A 20,020-nucleotide genomic window follows, 5' to 3' on the forward strand; every position below is an offset into this window, starting at 1 on the left:
TCGAGAACATGGGCTTTGTTTGAAAAAGTCAGGCAGGGTTGGGATCTGACCCTGGGACCTTGGGCGTGTCATTCGACCCCCCCTTGGCCCCGGTTTGCTTATCTGCACAATGGGGACAGGTACACCTACCATGTAGGACTTCCCGGAGTGTTAAATGAGCTAAACGCATGAGACGCTGGAAGCATGGCGCCTGGAAGGGTTTCAGAAACGCGTCCTTCGGAAAGCGGGGGTAGGCAAGAGCGACTGTCTTGCCGCCACACTATGTGCTTATGTGCATTCTTCTCTTTATATTTATGGGCTCAGAGACGGGAAGTGAGATCCCCCAGGGCACTCAGTAACGTGGGGGCTGAACTCTGTACCTAGCTTCCTGTGCCACCTCTGGGCCTCTGCGTCCCCATCAGAATCCACGGCCGGGCTGACGATCTAGTGGCTCTCGTTCTGTTGTATGTCGAGTCCCAGCTCCCTCAAGGTCCACCTCCTGGGAGGCGGGTGGGGAGGATGGCCTCCTTGCCTGCCCGTCTGGTCTCCTGACCAGCCGGCAGGGCCCACATCTGTCCCACAGGCTCCCCTCCCTCCTCCCTGCCACTGCCCTTCCTGCTCTCCTTCCTGTGGCTAAAGAGTATCACCTGCTCCCTGCACAACTGACTCAGGGAGAGCGGGCTCGGGTCCCACAGGTGTTTCTGCTCCTGGCTATTTTGTGTTCACCAAGCTCCGGGCTGAGACCCCCGTCCTTGCCGTCTGGAAGTGGCAGCTGGCGGGCACTGTTGTGGCCAGGATTCAGAAGGCTCACTCGGACTCAGCAAAAGTGACTCCTCTTTACAAGCCCCCCCCCCCCCCCCACGAAGTCAGCTGGCCAGAAAGAAATACTACAAAATGTGTGGGAAGACACCCCTGGTGGGAACCTAAATGTTGACAGTCACAGCCTGGAGCGGCTGTCCTCGCTTAGGGCCCTGTCACCTGCTCCCACTCTTCACCGTCGACCCCTTCTCTTCCTGCAGGTCTTGTCTAAAACATCACCTCCTCAGAGAGGCCCTCCTGGATTGCTCATCCAAGTAGCTTCCTCCCCCATTCTTCTCATCCTCATTTCCTTCTCATCCTCACCCAGATTACAACTCTATACACATTCCTGGTGACTTCTCTGCCGGGTTTTTGCAAGCGGCAGGGCCTGGGCCTGCGTCTCGCCCATCTAGAAACCAGAATCTGCCAGCGCCTAGCACGTAGTAGGTGCTCAATGCATTTTTGACGAATGAATGAAAGCTTTTATCTGAGCGGTGAGGGAAACCCAGGAAGCCGCTCTTTGGCGGTGAGAACACACAGAGCCCGAGGGTCCTCCAGCGGAGAGCTGACTTCATTCCTCTGTCCCCGTCCTAACCTTGTCCAGAGGCTACACGCAGAGAACTGTGTACAACTATTTTCGCAGCTTTTCAGACTTCCGAACAAGCTGCCTTCCCAAGAAAACACATTACACAGAGCCTTCTTTCTCCCCCTCCTGCTCAGACGGCCAGTGTCCCAAGGAACAGCTCTTTGTTTACGATAATAAAGCAGGAGCCATGGCAACGCATTGTGATGTCATGGGAGTGTGAGGTCATAAATCCTTCCAGAGGAAGAATGGACACAACGGACACAATGGATCCCGAGCTTCCCCTGGCCTGGCCGGGGCTGTTGCCAGATAAGTTTTTCTTATACCAGGTGGATCATTTCTTTTTCTTTTTTCCTTTCTTCCCCCTTTCCCACCTCACTCTTTTTTTGTTCGTCCTTGAAAAAAAAAAGGGGGGGGGGAATTAAAATAAATAAATAAAAAGTTTTAAAAGACTCTGAGTGGAAAGATTTCTCCCAGGAATTTCCTGTTGGCTAATGTCCAGTTCGCAGGGGATGCCAGCAATAATGCGAACAAGGCTTGCTCGTCCCGGACCTGCAGTGAGAAAGCTGCCCCAGTTTCCCGGTTTCATGGCTAAAATATGGCAAAGCCTTGGAGAGCTTCTGGGCTCTGGACCATGGGGCTTGGGAGGAGGTATTTGTCTTGCTCACTCTCCCCGTCTTGTCTTCTACTCAATCTTTCTTTTGCTCTTCCTCGATCTTATTATTTATTTTTATTTTTATTGTTTGCTAATCTCAATCCATCTGGCTCTCTTCGGTCTGGTTTTCTCTCTCTGTGTCTCTTCCCTGCTCTTAATTTGTGTCCTTCCATCTCGGGCTCCATCCCTTAGTATTATTAGCCTCTCTGTGTTGTTTGTTCTTTCTCGGTGGTTCTCCTGCTGAGTGTGTCTGTCTCTCCCAGTCTCTGTCTCAGTCAGCTTCATGGTTTTTGACTCACTGTCTCTCTTGCTCACTTTCCTCTCTTCCGCCCCACCCTCCCCCATGCTCACGTTACTGAAACAAATCAACATTTCTGACTCGGAGGACTGGGCTTGGCGATCTGCGAGTGGCCAGGCTTCCACGTTTCCAGGCTGGGGGCTCCAAGTGGCAAGTGGCACATCAATACAGGACATCTGCCCCCACGCGAGGAACCTGCTGGGTCTTTGATTCAGAGGTGCACGCAGCTGGAGCAAGCGTCACTGTGGCCCGCCGTCTGCCAGGGCCTGCAGATCTCTGGGTGACATGCTTCTCCCCGCCAGCACCTTCTGCGCCATGGACCCCCACCAGCTAGCAGATCGGGAAGGGAGGATACCCATTTGGTGGGGGGTGAAGTTCTGCCAGACTTTGGCCAGCCCAGGGCCACTGTCCTGTTCACAGCCTCCTCTGACAAGCCCTATTGTATTCTGCATCAGCCCCCATATTTAACCCAAACCCAGATTTTTCCACCTCAGACCTATGGACACTGGGCTAGATAATTCTTTGTGGTGGGGTGGTGGGGCCTGTCCTGCTCACTGCAGGATATTTAACACTATCCCTGGCCTCTACCCGCTAGATGACTGTAGTGCCTCTCCCTCCAAATTGTGACAACCAAAAACGTCTGGAGAGATTGCCAAATGTTCCCCTGGGGGATAAATCACCCCTGGTTGAGAACCACTGTGGCTCTAAACCATCTCTGCTCTCTTCCCTTTTACCCCAATCCCTCAATCTTATTCTCTCCCTTGCTAAAATCATCCATGGCTCCCTATTACTATTATTATCATAGCAAACATTTATATGGGGCTTCCTAAGTGCCAGGGACTAATTTCCTAGCACCTGTCTCATAGGCCCGTGGTAAAGCTGGTCATCACAAAGCTGGACCCCTTAGCCCAGAGCAGAGCGTCTGTTACTGCTATTACTACGATTGCATGTGGGACTCAGTTTCCCTAAGCTGTGCCCTTGCACGCATCTGCTTTTGCACAGGCCTTTCTCTCTTCCTGCGTCCACCTCGCCCCCTTTCTCCTCCTCCTCGTCCTCCCCCGGACTTGGGTCCAATCTGATCGGTACTCCACACTTGCTTCAGGGCCTGGAGCGCCCTCGGGCTCCTCCAGTGGAGGCTCCTATCTTTTTTCAGCAGTTCTGGTGGTGACCCCCCGGGGCTAGCAGGGGGCTGAGGGCAGGGCGGGGCAGGGCGATGGCAGACTCATCTCGGTGTCCCCGTGACAGACGAGGTTGAGGCCTAGTGACCCCTGGAGGCTCTGATGGGAGCGGGACAAGTACTTTCTGGGGGGACGCCTACCACGGGGACAGAAAGAAGCTCAGGGACCGCCCCGGGTTCCACCAGCCCAGCTCCAATTCCGCTCTCAGGGTCCCAGCCCGCTTGCTGCGGCCACTCTCTCTTACTGGCTCCAGGGGAGGCCGCGTGGCCCAGGTCTGGCCAATCAGAGGAAGCCACGCCGCCCCGGGCCACCGTTGTTGGCTCGTGGATGGGCACGTGACTTGGACGCGGTCCCGTGACATTTTTTTGGAACAAAGTGGAGTTGAAGGCGGAGCGGGCGCTCCCTGCAGTCCTGGGGGCACCAGGAGGGGGAATCGAAACAGAGACAGGCAGGACTCAGAGGTGCCGCGAGAGGCCAGCTGTCACTATTTGCAGCCCTAGGGCAGGTGATGCCTTAAGTTCCCACCTCGAACTCCGCTTCTGAGGCGAATAATTTGCCGTTTGCATTGACGCTGTTTGGAGTGACACCCCTGATTCCCAAACCGGTGGCCTCCGCCCTACAGTGCCTCCTCTCCTGCTCTTCCAAGTGGGCCTTCCCAGAGCGCCCTTCATGCTTCTGATCTGAGACACAAGAGCTCCAGAATTGATGAGGAACACCTGGAGGTCCCCTTTAGCTCTGCGCGCTGTTTGCCGCGCTCCCTCGGCAAACTCAAGGTGATACTTAGCACAGGAACTGAAAAACACGTCCACGGGTCCCCAGGGAGGAAGAGGGGACCCTGCCGAGTGGCTCCCGCCTCGGGGCCTGTCTGCTCGGTGTCAGATCGAGACACGGAGGCCTCCCACCGAATAACGGAAGGCCCAGCCCGGGGGCGAGCTCGCCAGGCCCACACCTGGCGCATCTCCCTGCAAGGGTATGCACGCGGCGCTCCGACCCCCCGACCGCAACCGCATTGTCTCCGGACGCGGCCCTGCTCCCCACCCCGCCCCTGCAGCTCCAGAAGTGAGCTGTGGAGGATGGGGGCTCTGGCACAAAACTCAGTAATGTGCATGCCACTGCACCTTCTAGAATGAAGTACAGATGGGCAAATAAGTGTGTGCATGTGTATGCGAGCCGTGTGTGTGAAGTAACGTGCGCTGCACGCTGCGGATCACAGTTTCATACTAACAGCATGGTTTGATGCTTCAAGCACATGTGCGAGCGGGTGCGCGCGCGCGCGCGCGCGCGCACACACACACACACACACACACACACACACACACACACACCCCGCCCTTGTGTTAAGCACTTTTGAGACCGCCCCATGCAGGGTTCTGAAATCCTAAAATGGGGACAAACGTGGGGCGGGGTGCTGTGAGGTAGCGAGTGTTGGCAAAAGCCAAGAAGAGACAGTTCTTCACGGTACCCAAGGTGTCCTCCACGGTGTCCAAATGGAACGGCCCCCCAATATCTGGGGCTGTGGGAAGCACCCCACAGCCCAGCTACTCTCCACCCCTTCCCACCCTCGCGCCCAGATGGTGCCCGCGATATAATCGCCATATAACCCCCCTCAAGGCTGCGAGCCATGGAATAAATTTCAAGCCATGCTATAAACTGTGCTTTTGGATGTCATTGAGCGCTCCCGTGCCAATGACATCACTGTTTCCATGGCAACTAATATAATTAACATGAGAGAAAGTGCAAGGAGAAAGAGAAGGGAAAGAGGGAAAACACCAAGTTCAACCCCAAACAGAGCAAATTACACGGTGGGGGAAGGAGGGGGGCAGAGGGGCCTATAAAATGTTTTACTGCCACTTGTTAGAAAGGCCCGACATAACTCTGCTCATGGCTGCGGGGGTAATGAGATCATTTGCAAACTGTATCTCTCGCAAAATACAGAAAGGGCTTTGTCGCCTTCACAGTTTATGGAGTTGAAACAGAGAAGCCTGCTCCAGGTGAGGGAGCAGTAACATCACCTCCCTCCCTGTTCAAGGTTCTTGTTAAGCCAGGATCTACTCCACCCAGGACCCAGAGGGACTTAAACAGACGTGGTTTGGGCCCTCTGGGTGTTCACATCCCCGGACAGACGGTGGGGACGCACCGAAACATACCCAAGCGTGAAGGTGAAATGGGCAAATCCGTGAAGCAAACACCAGTACTTGGTGGCTGTGTGGGGTGAGGACATCTCGTATCCAGGTGGGGCACCACAGCATGTGAGTCCCCCGTGCATTATCTGGATTAAGCTTGGTCCTAGGGACCTCGGGTTTCACTCCCATTAAATAGATGAGCACATCAAGGTTCGGCAAGGAAAGAGCACTGGCCTGACTGGGCCTAGCCGAGCCTTCACCCCAGCTCTGTCTGACCCCTAGCCCAGCATTCTCTCTGTCTCAGGCTGTCCTCTGAGTATTCCACAGCCGTCAGCTAACTTTGCGTTGAGCTGACAGAAACCCCTAGTCCAACCCTGGCTTGCAAGCTTGCGTGCAGAGTCCGTTCAGTCATTCTTCGTCACTGTGCCTCAGTTTCCCCAGGTTTCCACTGCTTGACGACACTGAGCCGGAATGGCCTAGAAATGCTGTACCACCCAGGTCCATGGATGGCCTCGAGTCAGGGCCAGCATGCCTCTCCCAGGGCTTTCCCTTTCCATCCCGCAGAGACGGGAATTTCCTCAGAGACACTTGGGGTGTAGTGTGGGGTGGGGACACTAGGAGCCGTGGGGGAAGGACTGGCTTTCAAATCTGTGGTGCCTGGTGCAAAATGAAGATACGGGCCTTTATTCAAAAGAGAGAAACTGGGCCGTTAAAAGTACTTAAGACATAAAAAACATTTTCCTTTCTTCTGTGGCCTCCCTTTCCGGACCTATCATGTTTTTGTTTGCTACTGAATGTTGTGCTCGCTCAGGCATCAGGATACCTGGGGGGGGGGGGGGGGGGGGGCGGGGAGTGCAGACCCTCACAGGGGTCCAGGGCCCTGCCATGACTGGGCATCCACGCGTGCATGGCCTGCTGGCTGCCAGTCCCGGGACAAACATGGGTGCCCTGGGCAGGGGCAGGGAAACTCCTCCTCGTAGGCCCACTTCCCCGATCCACGGAGGACCCATGACCCCAGAGAAACTGCAACCTCCATGCTGGAGTGCACCTGGCACCTGGGTGGGGAGGGGACAAGAGGCTCGCCCCCTCTCACTTGCCCACTGAATGTATCGTGGTGCTGCCAGCCTAGGATGCCGATGGCCCCCACTTGGTCCCCACCCTGAGATGCTACAAAACGTGCACGCCCACCCTAACTCTCCTTGCACCACCTGCAGGCCCCTGCCGGGGACAGGGGGGTGGCAAAAGTCACTGGGCAGGGCTGGGGAGTTGGCAGAACATCCATCCCGGGGAGACGGGGAGGCGGCAGGACGTGCCCCAAGGTTGAGGTTCCAAGCCCCCCGTGCGTGTCGTGTTGTCCTATTAACCTCCCCTTATGAAACGAATCCAAAGATGAGATTATTAACAATTTTAAGATGGTGACAGCAGAGCATTAATCCCCAAGCGCAGGTCCTGCGTGATCACACCTGTCACCTGCCCAGGCAGCCAGCCCTTGTCAGCTGTGATTCGGTGTAGGATTTCATATGGTGCAAACAGAGAAAGATTCCCTACCTAGAAAGAATGTTCATTGTAAGTGATAAAACGATAACCCCCAGAGGGGCGCCTGGGTGGCTCAGTTGGTTAAGCGTCTGACTTCGGCTCAAGTCATGATCTCACGGTTCGTGGGTTTGAGCCCCGCGTTGGGCTCTGTGCTGACAGCTCGGAGCCTGGAGCCCGCTTCGGATTCTGTGTCTCCCTCTCTCTGTTCCTCCCCCGCCTGTGCTCTGTCTCTCAAAAATAAATTAACATTTTAAAAAGTTAAAAAAAAAAAAAAAAAAGATAACCCCCAGAAGAAAACAGTCCCTTTACGGTGAAGAAACCTGACTGACAGGACCTCAGCCAGGCAATGAAGGTCAATGCCAACAGAAGAAGTCAAGTGGATGGTATATACTCTTGGTGGTAAGAATGACAGTGGACCTCTGTGGTCTTCCTCCCCCTACCTACGACCCCAGTCTCGTGAGAAACACATTAGACACGTTCCAAGAGGAGGGCATCTTACAAAATACGTGAACAGTACTTCTCGCAACTGCCAAGGTTATCGAATTGAGGGAGAGTCTGAGGAACCACCACAGACCAGAGAAGGCTAAGGAGACATAATGACAAAAACGTAATGTGGTTTCCTGGATGGGATGCCGAGACCAAAAAAAATAAAATAAAATAAACACAAATAAAAGGCATCAAGGAAAAGCTAAGGAAACTGAATAATAAAGTATGAGTTTTAGCTAATAATAGCGTATCCATATCGGGTCACCCATTGTGACAAATGTACCGTACTCATGTAAGGTGTTAATTACGGGGGAAACCGGGTGTGGGGTAGATGGGAACTCTCTGCATCTTCATAATTTTTCTGCAAATCTGAAATCGTTCTAAAAATGAAATCTATGGAAAAAGAAGACACTCCCTCAAACCCCTCAAAATGGCCTCTGACCTGGTCCAAGACCTTCATGCTATAGATGAAGGCAGAACGACAAAGGGATCACAATCATGGACCCTGGAGGCAGGAGCTCCAGGTTCAAATCCTGTCTCTGCCACTTCAGCAACTGACTTCCCCTCCTGGAGCCTCAGTTTCCTCATGTGTCCAAAGCAGGTGAGAATAACAGAATCACAGGGTCGCTGTAGGCACCACAGTAGGAAGTCCAAGGAGCCTGGCCGGGCTGGTGATGCCTGCACCCAGGAATGGGGACCCATCTGAGGACACAAAGCAGGCAAGCCTTTTCCACCCACGTCAGGGCAACCCTGGGGCAGAACATGCCTCTGGAACATACCCACACACACCAACGGCTGACATGATGGCCCCGCTGAGTAACGGCAACACTTGATTGGAGATGCGAGAGCTTACACCCAGCCGCTGGGCTGTGTGACCGGGCTTCAGAAAAGAGGGTGTGATCACACTCTCTCTATGACAAGGCCGCACTCAAACGGAAGCGTGGACAAAGCCCGTCTGAGGGTGACAGGACTAGAGAAACTTCCACTGGATTCCTTCGGAGTTTCTCAGCAGGGGGAGTTCCTCTCTCTCCTCCCCTTCCGTGAACTAGCCCTAATAATGGGGCTCGCCACCTAAGCTTCTCGCGAGGAGCAGAGGAGACAGCATGTAGAGAACGGAGGCCGCTGGCCTGGCGCGAGGCAGGCACCCTGCCGATGTGGTCTATTATTTCCTGGGCTCCAACTAGGAGCTGTGCCAGGACCTGATGTTGATCAGATCTCAAACCGTGCGACTCATCCTCTAAGCCAGATCTTATCCTCCCCCCTTCGCAGGGGAGGAAACTGAGGCTCAGAGAGCTCAGGCACGGAGCGAGTGCAAAGAGAATGCACACCGGCCCACGGCCTGGGGCTTGCTAGAGCGAAGGTCCAATGAAGGGTGATCCTAGCAAAACAGACCTAGTCCCTGATCTTGGACAGCACCCATTTCCCCCCAAGGAGGAGTGTTAATATACACCCGAGATCCCACCCAGGCACCTCAGCCCAGACACCCACCTCTCAGGCCAAACAGCAAAGCAGAAAGTAGAGCTCCGGCCTGGCCTTTGCCCGGGACCCAGCTTGCACGCCGAATGTCCTGAGTCCCGAGCAAAGTGTCAGGCACACAATTTTGTTGGGCTGGTTGGTCAATCTGCAGGCAGGCAGAATATGATGATTATCAGAATACAGTTATCGCTAGCATTCACGTAGCGCTCACTGTGTGCTTGGCATATATTATTAGCTCACTTAATCCTCACAACCAGCCAGTAAGGTGGGTTCTGTTATTATGTGCCCATTTCACAGATGGAGAGACTGAGGGTCACAGAGGATAAATGACTTTGTCATGGTCAAATAGGGGGCATAAGCAGGCTGCACTCAGCAGCGTCCTTCCGGGGGATGGGCATCCTTTCCTAATTCCCACAGTGGCATTGTGGGGGCTGGTGGCAGCTCTGAGGAGACAGGGGATTCGAACTCAGATTTATGCTTCTCCAGAGACAGAACTCTTAAGCTACACTCACCAGATTATGCAACAAGAAGGGAGCAACTCTACCTTCAGCATTTTCTATATCGGAACAACAGCAGGTCGAAACATTTCCTAAATCATATCCTCAGAGCTGCACAAGAAAGGGGAGCTATTCAAATCCAAGACGATAATTTTCCTTTGCGTGCACAGCATAAGGTCTGCCGTTGGGGGCATTTTGTGCAAAGTGTGCAAACACCACCAGCCACAAAAGTAAGGCTGGGAATCAGAGCCCGATATTGGCAGGGCTGGGCTCGGGGTGACTCACAGGTGGCCATCTGAGAGGTGCTAAGGCACCACTTGCCCCCAGCCATCCCTCCTGCTGCCCTCCTGCTGGCCTATCGTGGCCTGAACTTCCCGTAGCTGACCTTAATGGGCCCAAAGGCAGCGTGTGGCTGTCTCCCGCAGGCTGCTGTGAAAACTCGTGTTTCCCAGGAAGGACTCCAGCAGGCACCATCCGGGCGGGTGGCTGGGATTGTTTTAAAAAGCAATCCCACCCACGTTCCAAATTCGGAACCTGGAGGCTGGCAAGTTGCACTTGGCCAGAGCATCGCACTTCCCTTGCCCTCCACCGGAAAGCACTTTGGGCAGTTATAGGGCCCCAGACGGGTAGAAGGAATTGTTACTCCATTTGTTTGTTGGTTGGTGCCGCATTCCTTGGTCACGTGTCTCAGCTTTCCTGCCCTGTGTCCCAGACGGTAAGGTTGGGGAGGTTCTTACACATAGAATCTGCTTCACAAACGTTCAAGTCAACATGGGAATCGCGCCCATCCATTTCTCTAGGAGCTCTTCCTGCACCCCACTTTCCCACACATTTCCCCCATGGCCATGGGTCAGATCCCTGGCCCCTGGGAAACCTGGATGACAAGGTCTGGGTGCACTTCACAAGGGCGCACTGGGGACGGGGGCAGGAAAGGATCTTTGGTGGGAGGGGGCAGAAGATGACCTTGCAGGATGGAGGGGAGGTTATAAAGTTGGGGGAAGGAGAGACCCCCCCCCCTCCCCACCCCACTGAATCCTGGCCAGGATGATTTTTCTCAGGGTTGCCTTGAGTGACCGCCATAACATGGCAGGACCTCTACTGGGCACGGTAGGTGACATACCTTTCTTGGTAAGAGGACTAAATAACCATGCACGGAAAGCTCTAGCACCAGGCTCGATACATTTGTTGTTTGGGCTAAAAATGTATGCCCTAATTTATGTGAGAATGTGTCCACTCCTCTCTGGCGCTGACCTTCACCCACGAACATTTGCAAAGCCCCCAGGACCCATTATGCACCAGCTTCAGGAGGTAACATCCAGCTGCGGAAGGGGACTTAGCAACTGCTTACTGGTATCAGGTACTTTACCTGTGTTGCCTTGCTTAATACCCCAAGATTCCTAACAAGGAGACAGACTTATCCCTATTTTATGGATTCAGAAACTGCGGTGCTTAAGGGGCAGAGCTGTGATACCAGAGCCCATGGTTTCCTCTGTGGCACAAATCCCCTGCCTTTAAGAAGCTATGATCTACGGTGGAGCAGATAAATGAACACATGGGAGAAAAGAACAACGAGTCGGAGTCGGTGGGCCCAAATGAGCACGTGTATGGGCTCTGGGAGCCCAATGGGGGCAGATTTCCCTAAATGCAGGGAGTACTGTTGCAGGGGGCACTGCTAAGCAGACGTGGGAGGGTCTGATAGGAGTGAGTAGACAGGACACAAAGAAAAAGCTGGGAGAATTCAGGTGCCAGTTAGTCTTGAGGGCAAGAGGTGAGAGAGAGAGGAACTTTTGATGGAGGACTGATTGCAAAGCCCTTACTAATGAACCCAACAAGCTCAAGGCTTTGTTCTGCAGGTGATGGGAAATCCTTGTTGGCTTTTAATGAAGAAAGTGATAAAAAAGCAGTGTCTTGGGAAAATCCGTCCAGTTGTACATCATTATAGTAATTACAAATACTTCTATTACTACCTTTCAGCATTGCATTTCTTTCTTTGTCAGGCACTGTGCTAAGCTGGTTAATGCCTTATTTTATTGTCCAAATGACACATGGTGGGAGGTTTTATAATCACCTCTACTCTCCAGTGTCCATTCCTCCATTTCTAGCTGTTGAGATGGGTGAATATATTTTGCATATAGAATGGATGTGTATTGGGGGGTGAGCAGAGGGCAGGTGGGTTTAATAGTGTCCCCACCCCCACCACCAGATCATGTGCACTTAGAAACTCAGAATGTGACCTTATGTGCAAATAGCGTCTTTGCAGATACAATTAGTCAAGGATCTCAAGATGAAATCGCCCTACATTTAGGGTGGGTCCTAAATCCAATGACTGGTATTATTACAAGAAGGGGAGTGGACACAGAGACAAGAGGAGAGGAAGGTGACATGACCATGGAAGCAGATGGGAGTGATGTGAGTATAAGCCACGGAGCACCAGACATGGCTGAGGGCCACCAGAAGCTGGGAGAGAGGCATGGAACAGACTCTCCCTCAGAGTCTCCAGAAGGAACCCTTCCTTCTGATACCTTGATTTTGGATTTATGACCTCCAGAATTGTGAGAGAATATATTTCTGTTGTTTTCAGCTGCCCAATTTGTGGTAATTTGCTATGGTAGCCTTTGGGCACTGAGTGAAGTAGGTGATTTAGAATTCCGACTCCAGAGCCCAGTCCTTCTCTGCTTTGGTCTGACAGAGGGGAGGAGGGATGGCAGACTGGGTCCCAGTTAGGAAGTCTGCTGTGGTTGAGGGCTGCAAACAGGGCTTGATCCCAGGGAACGTGTGCTCTGGGCTGTGCACAGTGCCCAGCACACAGTAGGGGCTCTAGACATGCCTGCAGAAATGGGAACTGTCCACCCTACTGGGTGCTGATCTATGAATGGATGTGTGAATACACGGGAGAGGGATTGAGTGAAAGAGGGTAAGTAAGAAAAGGTAAATGGGTCTGGGTCAAGGTTTAGGGGCCAGGAGAAAAGCAGAAACTGCCCCCTCTTCTCTCTCCTTTGGCGATCAGATGGGGATCAGCTCATTTGGAGGCTACGACCTCCATCACCCATTTCAGAAGAACATAACTTGCCTCTTTCTCCAGCCTGGGAAACCAAGATAATTCTAAGCGCTAGCCTATTAAAATCAGATTCCCATATCCTCATCACTCACCAAAAAATCCACACACCTCTCACAGCAAAAAAGCCCTAAACGGCCCCTGTGACTCTGAAAGTCCAGAAAGCATATTTGGCTCCCCGCCCCCCATCTCTCTCAGCATAGAGGAGAGATAGCAGATATTTTTCAGATAGGCTGATTTTTTTTTAATCAAAAGGAAATTAAAGAACAGGGAATGATGTACATTTCTTATGGGGAGAGCGGGAGTCTTCTTCCTCGCCTGTCTTAAAATAGCCTGATGGAACGCAATATTTGCATTATGCTCAGGGTCAGCTGCTCTGGGGACCGCAGCTCGGGCCTGCCTGGAGAAGGGAGTAAGGGGCTGAGTTTTGAGATTTACTGCATTAATGCTTCTCCAGTTTCTGTGGAGTAGCCACTGGAGAGAGGCTTGGCTGCGGAGGTAGTGAAAGAAACGCATGCAGAAACACAGTATCAATAACTAAATATAACTCACATCTGAAATGCCTTTCACTGCACCCGGAGTGCTTTCCAAATATATTATCTCATTAAATCCATACAGAAGCAGAGGGAGGTAGGGTCCTCTCTCCCTCCTCTTATGAGGGAGTGGAGATGCAAAGCCCAGGGTTTGTGACTGCGTGTAGCCGTCCTTCCACGTGCCTCCGTGGTCCTGCACACCAGCTTCACCGAGGACCGGCCGGGATGGGCAACGGCAGTGCCAGCGGCTGTAACAAACTGACCCCCAAATATCTAGGGCTTCATACAGCAGACATTTATTTCTGACTATGTGAAATCCCAAAGGGGTGTTGCTGTCAGGCAGCTTTCCACAAGGTCGTCTGGGGACCCCAGTTCCTTCCAGCTTTGGACTCAGCTCACCTCTCAGCCTCAGCATCTTCGGCATTTAGCCTACAGATGTGGCAGGGTTTTATGAGCCAGGCCTGGAAAGATCCCTTCCTCCATTGCTTCCACCTGCATTCATTGGATGGATCTCAGTCACATGATGATGCCTACCTGCAAAGGAGGCTGGGAAATGTAGTCTAGCTGTGCTATAGCAGGAAGAGGAAGGGCTGCGGTCAAGAGCCAGCCAGGCTGTTTCATGGGACCCTCCACTCCTACTTACTGCTCCAAGCAGGGCAGCTCCAATTCTATTTTATATATTGCATTCTACATAAGATTGAGTTTGAAGAAAGGACCTCAGGACTTTAAGAAAATGTGTCAAGGCTCTAGACCAGTGGTCCTCAGATAGGGCTAGCTATCTGGACCACTAGGGTAGGTTATGAAAAGCACAGATTCCTGGGTTGGTCCTTTGGTGCTTCAGATTCTGTAAATATGGGGTCTGCTGTGTGTTCCAACAGCATATGTGCTGAACTGCTTCACTTGCTTTTGGAAATTTAAGGACAGCGTGGTGAAGGGTGGAGGTAGCAGTGAGGCCACGGGGGGACAAGAGGTTGACGCTCAACCATTAATCCAGAAAAGGTGAAGCCCTATGGCCTAGCAAGTCCACTCCGAGCTTCTGTTCTAGAGGAACTTTTACCCAAGTGCATTCAGAAACACGTAAAACAATGCATCGCTGTCGTGATGGCCCAGATCTGCAAATAACTCAAATGTTCAGCAGCAGCAGCAGAAGGGATAGACTGCCGCCTGGCTGTGTGATGGAATACAATACAGCAAAGAAAACAAATGAACTATAGCTAGAGGGCAGACCCAAGCATTTTGTTAAACACAAAGAAGCGAGGGGGGAAAGGATGAAGAAAATGGCCTTTGGCATCAGAAAGTCCCCAGTTCAAACCGTGCTAGCTCTGCACGCTTGGACCAATTTCTAAGCCTTTGGGGTCTCTTGGTTTCCTCATCTCTATAATGGAGATGAAAAGCCTTCCGCATAGAAGAAAACACACAAGGCGTTTAGTCTCCTTGTTGGAAAACAAATATAAAATGCATTTAGCACAGGAACCAATGCATAGTAGGTGCCTGATAACGTTGTTGCCCAACTGGGCAAACAGACACCTAATGTGTGTGAGCCAACAGGCGGCTGGGCCAGCAAATGCCGAGGACACGAATGGCCACTGTATGGTGCCAGCCTTCTTCCTGTATCTGTTTTCGGTCTCTGTTTCTGTTTGTCCTGCCTTCCCCCCCTCCACTTCCTTCCAGTTATATATTTTTTCGGGACCCAGCGAGCTGCCTTAGACGATTGTGGAAGGAGAAATACAGACACTAGACATCCATGCTGCCATGCTGCCTTGATGGAGGTGACATTAACTCCTTTCAAACCAGGAATGCCCTCCTGGCCTGGTCTCAGGGCACATCGCAGGGGCTCCTCACAACCTCACACCTTGTTTTCCAGGCTCCGTCTTCATTCCCTCCTGAGAACCCTTCTCAGTTCAACCCAACACTGTCTCCAAGGTCACACTCCCACCACCTTCAGCACGTGGCAACGATCCTGCCCCAGCTTGAAAATGGTTGGGAAATACCAACATATTCCCATGATGAAACTGGTCTGATGTGACGCAGCTGCTAGGGCATCCTTAAGGTCTAGACCCTAGGGGTCTAGGGCTCATTTTCTTCTTAAGGTTTATTTTTTAGAGAGCGAGACAGAGCGTGAGTGGGGGAGGGGTAGAGAGTGAGGGGGACAGAGGATCTGAAGCAGGCTCCGTGGTGACAGCAGAGAGCCCCACGTAGGGCTCAAACTCATGAGCCGTGAGATCATGACCTGAGTCGAAGTCAGATGCTTAACTGACTGAGCCACCCAGGCACCCGGTTCATTTGTTCAAGAAGGAAAAAGATTCCTCAGCAGTTATCTTGCTATCCTGATCACCAAGCCCATTCCCCAGTGATGGCCTCTGCTCCCCTCCACCTGACTAAAAGGCCTCTCTACAGAAGGTTTTGGGACAGCAGAGGTCATTTAAATATCTCAAACACAGAATTACCAGAAGGGCATCCAGGGACTGCCAAGAGCTATTACCAAAAAGCAGGATTCTGTGGCCAAATCAGTTTTGAAAATATCTGGTTAATCACAATTTAAAAGAAGCCCGCAGGTAGGGACGCCTGGGTGGCTCCATTGGTTGAACGTCCACCTTCGGTTCAGGTCATGATCTCACACTTCATGGGTTCGAGTCCCACATCAGGCTCTGTGCTGACAGCTCAGAGCCTGCTTCAGATTCTGTGTCTCCCTCTCTCTGTCTGTCTCTTTCCCCCTTGTGCACTCTCTCTCTCAAAAATAAATAAAAGTTAAGAAAAAAAAAACATTTTAAAAAAAGCCTGCAGGACTTCTCAGAGCCTTTAATATGCTTTAATGCTTTAAAGGCTCAGAGCCTTTAATATGTGCTTAAAATCCATGGAGGACTAGAAATAAAGCATTTCCCAGACTTGTCAGAGTTTCTTGTGACACTAATGTTCTCCAATATAACACTTCCCCTCCCCCCTGCTCCCCCCAAAAAACAACTTTGGGGAAGTTCTGCTCCAGCCGGAATTTCAGATTAATAGCATAGGAAATAAGATTCCTGCCTTCAATGAGCCCACTTGGCAAGTCTCCCTGCTGAGGGAAGGTGAGCCAGGCCCCTGGTTTTTCTTTGCCTCACTCTACCCATCAGAAAAATGGGAGCAGGGCCATTAACACCAAGGCTGTCGAGAGAGTTTATTACATTGTTACATGACCCTGGAAGGAGACATTATTATTATCATCAAGGGTACATAATAGTGGGCAGCTCCACAGCATCATATAATTTCTGGATGACAAAAAAAATGTTCCCATTAGATCATCTAATTGGTTCCTTTGGTCGGAACAGGAAGAGCCCAGATGATCTAATCACACCCTGGTCTTTGTAGGTGCAGCTTCCTCCACGGAGCTCAAAGGGCTTCCCTCTTATTAGGGTCAAGAGTCTTTCAGAAGGTGAGAGCGGAGGGCAAGGGGCGGTTTCCTCAACTGCAAAAGAACATTCATGCTTTCAAGTTACAACAGAAGCATCATTCCCGGATATTAAATGGCAGCTCGACTGGTGGAAACAGTTAACCCAAGTCTACAGTGGAAAAGCTACTCCAACCATACTTGACATCGTGGTTTTGCATGGTACTTGAAGAGATCATATTGGTGGGGCACCTGGGTGGCTCAGTCGGTTGAGCGTCCAACTTCGGCTCAGGTCACATGATCTCATGGTTCATGAGTTCGAGCCCTACATTGGGCTCTGTGCTGACGGCTCAGAGCCTGGAGCCCGCTATGGGTTCTGGGTCTCCCTCTCTCTCTCTGCCCCCTCCCCTGCCACGCTCTGTCTCTCTTTCAAAAACATACACATTAAAAAAAAAAAAAAAGAGGTCATATTGGCTTAGCGCTCTGCCTCAGACATGGCTGCTTCCACACCAGCAAAGACTGATGCCTCCACTTTGCCCAGAGCTTACGATACGCTGACCTCTGCCCCCTCCAAGACACACAGAGCAAGGAGCCACTTTTAACTTCTCATCTCTTGATTTTTGGAATCATGAAGGCAGAGACGTCAATCAAAAAACAAGAGCTGGTCTCACACATTCTCTTTCACTGCTGGCGGATGCTTTTGATCGAAAAGCAATACAACTTGCGGTCAAATGGGTTCTGCCACTTACTCGCTTTGTAATGTGGGGCAAGTTATTGAGCTTTTGTGAGCCTCGGTGTCTCCTCTGAGAAAAGGGGGCAGGAATAGCACCTACCTCACAGTGCCCATGTGAACACGCAGCGAGATGACCCGACCCCACAGGAAGTGCTCAAAAATGGCAGTTATCACCACGGGCCTCCCAGAAGAAGCCTGGGCATGAGAGGGATTCTGGGCTGGAAAGACCTCTGTGACCTCTGCAGAGCTATTCGGGAGGCCGGTGGTGTTAAATTTAAGGGGAGGGGGGCCGGTGTTAGGTTCTCAAGTAAGCAGGCAGGGCGCAAATGGATGGAGTCAAATTACCCTTGAAAAGTCCCTGCCCTTAAAGTAGGGCATGTATGGTATTGTGTATGGACCGATCAGGTTTGAGAACCACTGAGTCAGACCAGAGGGGGGAATAAAAGGAATGTTTGTCTAGAGCTGCCTGAGGATTCAAGCCATCCTGTCTCTAAGGAAGTGGGTGTCAACGGGCGGGGATCTTGCCCTCCCAGGGGACATCTGGCAATGTCTGGTTACGGACACTCTCATGAACTGCCGGTGGGAATATAAACTTGCCAGCCAGCTGTTCTGCAGAGCGCTTTGGCAATAAGTCGCAACAGCCTTAAAATATGTGTGTCCCTTGACCAGCAATTCCACCCACAGGAATCCATTCCAAGGAAATAAGAGAGGGTTCAGTGCGTCACTCGGCTATAATGATATTCGCCAGTTTCGGCAAAAACAGCAAAGACAATGAGGAGCTGATTGAAAAGTATGGCACCGGCACATGCTATTGCTATAGCCATCAGGAATGATGCAAAAGCGTGTGTGCTGACATACAGAGCATAAGAGGATGCACCACGCTCATCCATGAAATTGACCAAAAAAAAAAAATATATTAAGGATTGATCATTTCCGGTGTCGTCAAGGGCATGGGCTGGGGGGGGCGGGGGGGGGAAGGGGATCTGACTTCTCATGCCCGGTGAGAACTTTGGCACAGCCTTTTGGGAGAGGGATTTAAATCAAAATTTAAATCAAGTGAGTCTACAATTTCACGTGTGTCAATCTTTCCCACAAAAGTCCCTGCACAAGCGGACCAAGGTGTGCAGTTTCGATTAGTGATAAAGTGGAAACAAGCTATATGGCCATGAGTAGGGGAGCGGGTCTATAAATTGCAGCTTGTTGATGCAATGGAATGTTACCCAGTTGTCAAAGAGACTAAAGAAGACCCAAAGTATCCCGAGACATATTGGCAGGTGAAAAAAAGGAAGCCAAAGAAACAGACACATCGCGGGACCCTGTCCATTTAAAAAAACCCAACTGCACATCAATCTGTATCTACATGGGTGCCAACAAATGCACGGATAGAGGTTGGACAAGTTCCCACTAAACAGTTAACATCGGTTACCTCTGTGGGGAAGGATGGGGGGAGAAGCCAAAGGGGCACTTTTTCTTTTCTACTTCACTTCTTTTTGAATACTTTGCATGCATTCATGTAATACTTGGCTGAATTTTAAAAACAAAGAAGAACCACGGAAAGATGTTAACACTGGGTCTTTCTGCATAGAGGGGTTACGGATGATTTTTTTTTTTCGTTTCTTGTGGTTTGTCAGGATTTTTCTAATTTTTCTGCAATGAACGTGTGTTATCCGTGCAACTTGAAAACTTTTTTCTTTTTTAATAACAGGAATCGTATTGATTGACTATCTTACAAAGGCGTTTTAGTAGAGAAAGCTAGAGCAAAGCAAGGAACTCAGCTTCCTACTCTCATGGATTCTGTGATCTGTGTGGGACCCTTCCTCTCTCGTACACACACACACACACACACACACACGTGCGCGACAAGACAGGGCACAGGCAGTGAGTACTTCGAGAGGTCAGAGGAGGATGAGAGCTACAGGCAGTGAGGTGGCATGGAAGGTGTCCTGGGAGCTGCGGTAGTTAAACACTGCCTTGTAGAAACAGGAGGGTTTTAATAGACAAGAAACCCTCTAGTAATTGAAATCCTATTATCTGTGCTGGTGGCATCCTGCTCTGGGGATTAATGACCCTTGTTGTCAATTAATTCTTCCTGGATTCCAAGCTAGATATCGGCTACTATGACTTCAGTGGCTTTCTTTTGCCTCTCTCCTTCGTGGACACGGAGACCTTTCTGTACATCACAACAAGAAAAATAAGCTGTGTCTCCCATCCGTCTCCCAGATCACGACCACCAACAAAGGAGAGGAAACTCTCCCTGATGTGAAGACACGGTCCCATCCACCACCACCACTGGCTGGGGCTTCGATAGTAAAGAAATGAGCTTTCCAAATCCTCCTCCCCCCCTGCTGGGTTCGCTTGCCTGTGGTCCAGGACATCTATCACGGGCAAACTGCTCTCACCACATCACCTCCATCCTCAAAGTCACCCCAGCGGGTAGCCGGATCAGCACCATTATACAGAGGGAAAGACTGAGACTCAACTCCTGGCTGCAGAGATGGAGTTTGAGGCCAGAGGCCAGGGCACTTTCTCTGCATCGTCACTGCCTTGAACTAGTGAGGGCAAGCGTTTGGATGATGTACTCCGAGTGAATGAGCTTCCCACCCTCCATGCGGTGACTGCAGCCCCCTGCACCTAACATGGGCCAGACACAGGGGCTTTCAGTCTCTGCAGATGAGATTGGCGTGTGTCCGAACCGGCACACCTCCCTCCTGCCTTTCCACCCCAGA

The 20,020-nt window shown here is 51.4% G+C and overlaps 1 long non-coding RNA gene across 1 annotated transcript; it reads right to left on the reverse strand.

Moving 5' to 3' along the window:
* Positions 1-2,083: 2,083 nt before the first annotated feature.
* LOC128312419 (uncharacterized) lies at positions 2,084-5,694 on the reverse strand. Its single transcript, XR_008291737.1, has 2 exons — positions 3,632-5,694; positions 2,084-2,643 (listed from the first exon to the last, which is right to left on the reverse strand). It is a non-coding gene; the product is annotated as an uncharacterized LOC128312419 (long non-coding RNA).
* Positions 5,695-20,020: the final 14,326 nt, after the last annotated feature.

Source organism: Acinonyx jubatus, chromosome D3 (assembly GCF_027475565.1).
Source record: "Acinonyx jubatus isolate Ajub_Pintada_27869175 chromosome D3, VMU_Ajub_asm_v1.0, whole genome shotgun sequence".
Taxonomy (NCBI): Eukaryota; Metazoa; Chordata; class Mammalia; order Carnivora; family Felidae; genus Acinonyx; species Acinonyx jubatus.